General features: G+C 58.0%; 1 non-coding gene and 1 pseudogene across 1 annotated transcript; both read left to right on the top strand.

Annotated features, from left to right (window-relative positions):
* The first annotated feature begins 3361 nt into the window (after window positions 1-3361).
* Window positions 3362-5730, top strand: LOC145276303 (small subunit ribosomal RNA; annotated as a pseudogene).
* A 395-nt stretch (window positions 5731-6125) lies between these two features.
* Window positions 6126-6283, top strand: LOC145276301 (5.8S ribosomal RNA). Its single transcript, XR_013867926.1, has one exon. It is a non-coding gene; the product is annotated as a 5.8S ribosomal RNA (ribosomal RNA).
* The last annotated feature ends 1217 nt before the right edge of the window (window positions 6284-7500 follow it).

The following is a 7500-nucleotide window of genomic DNA, read 5'->3' as shown; positions in this document are numbered from 1 at the left end:
GGTGTGCGGGCCTCCAGAGCTCGATAAAGTAGTGGTGTCGCTAGCGGTCGAGAAGGCACTTTTCGACGCCTACTGCCACCCCCACATGGCGGTAGGCGCAAAACTGGAAAATCGCCGACCAGAAATGTCGCTTCGTATAATCGACGTTTTTTTTGACCACCATTTTCAGGTGTCGGAGGTGGGTCTGGACGAATACCAACACCATTTCTGGGGTTTCACAACCGCCCGGCTTCTCCGACATATGTTGGAAAGGAGTAGCGATCGAGCGAAGGGGGCTGTCGGTAGGCGGCCGCGGGTTGCATGTGTGCCCGGGACAGCACCCCCATCCAACTAAGGGGTGTCCCCCGGGGGCCAGGGGGACCTCGTCCAGGTCGGCCGGGCGCTTCCAGACGCCTACCGACACCGGTCAGGTCGGCGAGGCTCCCGGCGGCCCCGAGCGGGACCACAGGTTGCGGAAGGCGTCCAAGTGAGCGGCGGCGACGCCAGGAGGCCCCCGGGGTCGACTCCGCGGCCCCCGGGTCGGTGTGCGGGCCTCCAGAGCTCGATAAAGTAGTGGTGTCGCTAGCGGTCGAGAAGGCACTTTTCGACGCCTACTGCCACCCCCACATGGCGGTAGGTGTAAAATCGGAATAGACCGGACCAGGAATGTCGAGGGGGAAAAAAATGACAAAGTCCTGGTGTGCCTAGGCGTCGAGAAGGCACTTTGCGACGCCTACCGACATCCCCATGTGGCAGTAGGCGTAAAACTGGAAAATCGCCGACCAGAAATGTCGCTTCGTATAATCGACGTTTTTTTTGACCACCATTTTCAGGTGTCGGAGGTGGGTCTGGACGAATACCAACACCATTTCTGGGGTTTTCCAGTTTGAAAGTTTTATAAAACATGTTCGGTAGGAAGCACACTTTGGTGTGTCGGTTCGTCGGAGCAGCGACTCTTTGCCTCGTGGTGGTCCGGAACGTCTCTACGGGCTTGTCGCAAAGGCGTCAGAAAGTGGCATCTCCGCCGCCTAGGGCTGTCACCGTTATCGCTGTCGCCGCGCTCCAACTTGTTTTGATCCGCCGCCTTCGTTCCTGCCAACCGTGCGCCCGCTCATCGTCGTTAGGTTATAATACGTGGTACGTGTGTGTGCTTCTCCGTGGACCTAGGGCTGCTCGACGTGTCGAACGATATGTTGGAACAACTAACGGCTCCTTTTCCTGGTTCCATAGTCGTCGTGGTACCCGCGTCGTCAGCCATATCTATGTCCACCATGTTTAGCCGATACGTTTGCTGCAGCTTCTGCTTCCGCCTCAGCGTTCGCCGCTCTCAGCCGCCGCTGTTGTTGCTGCCGTTCTGCCATTCAACCACTACCTGCGAATCTTTCGATGATCGGCCGAACGACCCATCGCTGTGCGACCGATAAATCCTCCGGATTAGGGAGAAACGCCGCCGCTCTCTGCCGCCGTCGAACGGAAAAACGTACATTGTAACGAACGAACGAACGAACGAACGAATTAACGAACGAGCGAACAAACAAACAAAAATAGCCGCGGGGGATGCACTATGTAGATCCTGATCCCCTTGTAACCATACGTACGTTGTTCGATGCTCTCCCGTCCTGGAAGTCGCCGCAGCAAACAGGAGGATGAGCAGCAGCAGGCGCCGCCGCCGTAACCGCCGCCTGCCTGCCGCCTCCTACTCCTGTCAGCGTCCGATCTCACAGCCGTGTGAACGTTCGCTGACACCCGATTTCTTTCCGTCTGGCAAAACCTTGGACGTCCCGCTCGCGGTACACGTGCTGCAGCGACTTCTCGTCCGACAACGCATAAGCGTCGACGTCTGCCGCCGCATCTTCTGATACGTGGACGGTGATAGCGCTAGTCCCTTCTTGCGCCACCTCCACCTTTGTTAGCGCCAAAGAAGATCGATCGAGCAGTCGTGGTCGCAGTCGATTAACCCGTTTTCACCGTCCGCAGTTCCCAAGCCGCCGATCAAGTCGTTGCTCTTCTTGTTCGTTCTTCCCATACCGTCGATTTGCACGGCTGCCGGATGAGCCATCCTCTGTCCGGCGAAGCGCTCACGTCAGTGATCGATACTTGCACCGACAGTCCTCCCGCTCGCGACTCGGTGCTCGAATCGGACTCGTTCGTTTTTATCTCGATGCGATTGTGAAAAGGGGGACCGGTCGTCAATGTCGTGTGTGTCGACGATGTTGTTCGCCCGGTCCGCCGCGTTGTTGTCGTTTTTTTTTTTTTTTTTTTCCCCTAACGTTCGCCGTCGCACGGACGAAAGGGTGAGAAAAAAAAAAAAGCTCGAAAAAGCCGCCCAAAAAAATCGGACCGAGGAGCCGCTTGCGAGAACGCGCCATGTGCACGTTGTCTCTCCTCGGTTTTCCGAGCACGAACACGACGCCGGTCGGTCGGTCGGTCGACGAAGGCGACGACGAAGGTGACGGGAAAATTTACGCCGCCGCTGCCCTGGTCCAGCTCCTCCCCGATGACGGCTGTGATGTTGACGTTGACGTTGGCGACGACGACGACGACGACGGAGACGACGACGACGACGACGAGACGGCATCGATGGCGACCACGATGACGACGACCTCGACGAGTTCAGTCTGCACCTTGACCTCCGATGTCCGTGTGCACTGCCGTCGTGCTGTTTGTCGTTTGTCGTATGTATCGCTGTCAAGGGTGCCGTTGTCGTTGTTGTTGTCGACGTTGTTGCTTGCTCTCTCGTCTCGGTCGGTTGGTACGTTGATGACGACGACGACGACGACGAAGACGACGACGACGACGACGAGACGGCATCGATGGCGACCACGATGACGACGACCTCGACGATTCCAGTCTGCACCTTGACCTCCGATGTCCGTGTGCACTGCCGTCGTGCTGTTTGTCGTTTGTCGTATGTATCGCTGTCAAGGGTGCCGTTGTCGATGTTGTTGTTGTCGACGCTGTCGTCTGTTCTCTCTTCTCGGCCGGCTGTGACGTGGACGTTGACGACGACGACGACGAGACGGAATCGATGGCGACCACGATGACGACGACCTCGGCGAGTTCAGTCTGCACCTTGACCCTCGATGTCCGTGTGCACTGCCGTCGTGCTGCTTGTCGTTTGTCGTATGTATCGCTGTCAAGGGTGCCGTTGTCGTTGTTGTTGTCGACGTTGGTCGCTTTCGTTCTTTGAGTCTCGGTCTCGGTCCAAGTCAGGGGAGAAACAAAAAAGAGGCCATCAGCGCGGGCAGCGCGCTTCTACTGACGGCGAACCCCCTCGAAAAATAAATAAACACGTGCCCGTCGTTGTAGTTGTCTGTCTTATGTCGGTCGGTCGGTCGGTCGGTCTGTCGTTCTGTCGAAACAAAGTCCCAAATTCCAACGATACCTGGTTGATCCTGCCAGTAGTCATATGCTTGTCTCAAAGCTTAAGCCATGCAAGTGTAAGTTCACGCCACGCATTAGAACGGGCGAAACCGCGAATGGCTCAGGAACCGGACCTAATCCTCGGGACCGTATTCCTCCTCGGAGGCGATGGATAACTGTGGCAATTCTAGAGCTAATACATGTGACACAGGCCGCGATCGGTCGGCGCGCCGTCGTCGCCACGCCTCGCGCGCTGGCACCCGCGTCGGCCGTTCCGGGTCGCGGCGCTACATATTAGACTGAGACCGATGCGCGTCATTCCGTCCTCCCGTCGTCGGCGTTCCCGCTCGCGGGTCCGTTCGGTGGCGGGGCTCATAGGGCGGCGCGCTCCGCTTTGGTGACTCTGGATAACTCACTGGTCGATCGCACGAGCTTTCACGCCCGGCGACGGGTCTCTCGAGGGTCCGCCCTATCAACTGTCGACGGTCGGTTAAGTGCCTACCGTGGTTACTACGGGTAACGGGGAATCGGGGTTCGATTCCGGAGAGGGAGCATGCGAAACGGCTACCACATCCAAGGAAGGCAGCAGGCGCGCAAATTACCCACTCCCGGCACGGGGAGGTAGTGACGAAAAATAACGACGCGGGACTCTGTCGAGGCCCCGCGATCGGAATGAGTACACTTCAAATCCGTTAACGAGGACCAACCGGAGGGCAAGTCTGGTGCCAGCAGCCGCGGTAATTCCAGCTCCGGTAGCGTATATTAAAGTTGTTGCGGTTAAAAAGCTCGTAGTCCGAACTCGGGTTCGTGGTCGCGCAAGCGGCCCCGGGGCGGCGGCGCCATCGTCCGTCGTTGACTTTGGTCGTCCGTTCGCATTCCCGGCCCTTTCCGCCGGTGTCAACCGCTAGCATACCCGCCACGCGGTCCTGCCGGCGAGGTGGACGAGGAGGTCGTGATCGGGATCCGGGAAAAAAAAACAAGTGGTCGTCGGTTCGGTTCCGGGAGTAGTCTAACGGGGGGGTGCTACGTGTGTGTGTTTGGGTGCGTTCATTCGCATCCCCGCACTCTGACCCCCGCGCTTCTCTCCCTCTCCCTTTCCGCGCGTTCCTCTTTTTTTTGAACCCCCCGGTCCGCTCCGAGTCCCTGCTTCGTGTCTTGTCTGCGCGCGTGTTGCGGTCGGCGGTTTCTCCTCCAAGGGTGCTCTTAACCGAGTGTCCGCGGCGGCCGGTACGTTCACTTTGAAAAAATTAGAGTGCTCAGAGCGGGCTGTTCAAGCTTGCATACGATAAGCATGGAATGATGGAAGAGGGCCTCGTCTACGTCTGTCGGTCTCCGTCTACGGCGAGGCAATGATCGAAGGGAGCGGTCGGGGCCACTCGTATTGCGACGTTAGAGGTGAAATTCTTGGATCGTCGCAAGACGAACTGCAGCGATGGCGTGTGGCAAGCACGTTTTCCTCGATCAAGAGCGAAAGTCGGAGGTTCGAAGACGATCAGATACCGTCGTAGTTCCGACCGTAAACGATGCCGACCGGCGATCCGCCGGCGTTCGCTTCCATGACCCGGCGGGTAGCCTGCGGGAAACCAGAGTTCGGTTCCGGGGGGAGTATGGTTGCAAAGCTGAAACTTAAAGGAATTGACGGAAGGGCACCACCAGGAGTGGAGCCTGCGGCTTAATTTGACTCAACACGGGAAAACTCACCCGGTCCGGACACCGGTAGGATTGACAGATCGATAGCTCTTTCTCGATTCGGTGGGTGGTGGTGCATGGCCGTTCTTAGTTGGTGGAGCGATCCGTCTGGTTGATTCCGATAACGAACGAGACTCCGGCCTGCTAACTAGTGCGCCGATGTCAGTGATTTTTACGGCGGGCTCGGCGTCCTCCGTGGCGCTCGGGTCCGGGTCGGTTTTCTCACGCACTTCTTAGAGGGACGGGTGGCAGAAAGCCACACGAGGCGGAGCGATAACAGGTCTGTGATGCCCTTAGATGTCCGGGGCCGCACGCGCGCTACACTGGAGGTATCAGCGGGGACTTCGCCCCGGCCCGAGAGGGTTGGGAAACCTCTGAACCACCTCCCGTGATAGGGATCGGGGCCTGTAACCAACCCCGTGAACGAGGAATTCCCGGTAGGCGCGGGTCAACAGCCCGCGTCGATCACGTCCCTGCCCTTTGTACACACCGCCCGTCGCTACTACCGATCGAACGGTCCGGTGAGGTCCTCGGATCTGGCCGACGACGCCGCCGGGCAGTGCGCGACGTGTCCGTCACGACACTCGTGCATCTACGCCTCGGCGTTCGATGCCTGGAGAAGACGACCGAACCCGATCGTTTAGAGGAAGTAAAAGTCGTAACAAGGTTTCCGTAGGTGAACCTGCGGAAGGATCATTACCGTTTTCCCGTTCGAGACTGGTTTGTTGTTTTCCGGCCTACCTCCTCTGTCTGTCGGCGTCAACGCCTCGAATGCGCGCAAACAAACCTATAAAAGGCGGAGCGAGAGATAGATTTGTGGTGACGCGGAGGTTTTTAAAGCCCCAGCTCTTCTTGCTTGCTTCCGCGTCTTACCACCTGTTTGTTTTTTCGCCCACCGCAAGTGATGGCCGCTTCTTCTTTGCCTTGTCGCCGCTTTATCGTTTTTTGTTTTTTTGCAGCCGCTGTGCCACCGCCGCTAGCTAAAAACAAACTACTCGCGACATTGCAATGCCGTCACGCCTCCTCGCACAGACCTCCTCGCACACTACTAAATCTATATAAACAAAAACTAATATAAAAAAACCCAAGTGCTGAACCCTGGACGGGGGATCACTCGGCTCGTCCGTCGATGAAGAGCGCGGCCAGCCGCGAGAACTGATGCGAATTGCAGGACTCAGTGAACATCGACACCTCGAACGCACATTGCGGCCCCGAGATCCCTTGTCTCGGGGCCACGTCCGGTCGAGAGGCGGAACGTTACATGTCTTTCTCCGTTAACGAAACGACATCTTGCCGTCCCCGTGCCCGCCCGGTCCTCGGCACGGTGGTAACCGGGACGTCGCAGGAGCGAGTGACGAGGGGGAAGAAAAATAAAAAAAGAATTGACTCCTTTCAATGTCTTTTTTTTTTTTAAAACCCTCTCCGGCCTCCTCCTTCGTCTCCCGCTGGCAGACCGCGGAGTCTTTTCCCTTTTCGACCGCGTGAAGAAACACTGTGGAGGAGGAGCAGGAGGAGTCTGTCCGAAAGCAGCCGAAGGGAGAACAAAACAAAAAAAAAGCACCGACCTAACCGACTGCCGACGTAAGCGCCGCCTGCTCGTCTCGCTCTCTGCCTCATGAAGGTGTCTCTCAGCGACGCCTCGAGCAGCGCGACGAGCACGGCCGTCGCACCGTAAAAAGGTGGCCGCGTCGTAGGCAACGTCGGATGGGGAGGACCCAGGCTTTTTTTTAATTGTTGGCTTCTTCATTTTCGGTCGGACGGGCGCTATATCGGCCAGCCGTCGTCACACGGAGGGTACCGATCGAGATTCCTCTCCTCCAAACACCACACTCTACTAAAAACCGCCGCCCTCGGCTCGGACGAGACGACCCGCTGAACTTAAGCATATCGCTAAGCGGAGGAAAAGAAACCAACCGGGATTCCCTTAGTAACGGCGAGTGAACCGGGAGAAGCCCAACGCCGAATCCCGTCGCAAGTAAAAGGCTTCGGGACGTGTGGCGCATGGGTCGAAGGCAGCCGTTCGTTTTCGTCTCGCATAGTTCGGAGTTCCCTCGATCGGGGCCGCCCGCGGCGGGTGCCAGGCCCATTCGGTGCGGACGGCGAGCGACGGCCTTCGATCCGAGAGTCGGGTTGCTTGGGAACGCAGCCCAAATCGGGTGGTAAGCTCCATCCAAGGCTAAATACCGGGACGAGTCCGATAGTCGACAAGTACCGTGAGGGAAAGTTGAAAAGAACTTTGGAGAGAGAGTTCAAGAGAACGTGAAACCGCCCAGGGGTAAACGGGTGGGACCGCTCACCGCGATCGCGGGGGGACTCAGTCCGGTGCTGCCTAGGCTCGAGCCCAAACTCGATGTGTGTTCTTGAAAGAGAGGCCGTCGCGGCACAGGTCGTCGTTCGTCGTGTCCGCGGGGGACTCGTTCCCCGCGGTTCCAGCTTTTGTGCCCGCGTCGCCGACGAAGGAGACGGGCC

The sequence above is a fragment of the Euprymna scolopes genome, unplaced genomic scaffold (genome assembly GCF_053919585.1).
Source record: "Euprymna scolopes isolate OS-2025 unplaced genomic scaffold, ASM5391958v1 sca806, whole genome shotgun sequence".
Classification (NCBI taxonomy): Eukaryota; Metazoa; Mollusca; class Cephalopoda; order Sepiida; family Sepiolidae; genus Euprymna; species Euprymna scolopes.
This window is presented reverse-complemented; position numbering and strand designations above follow the sequence as displayed.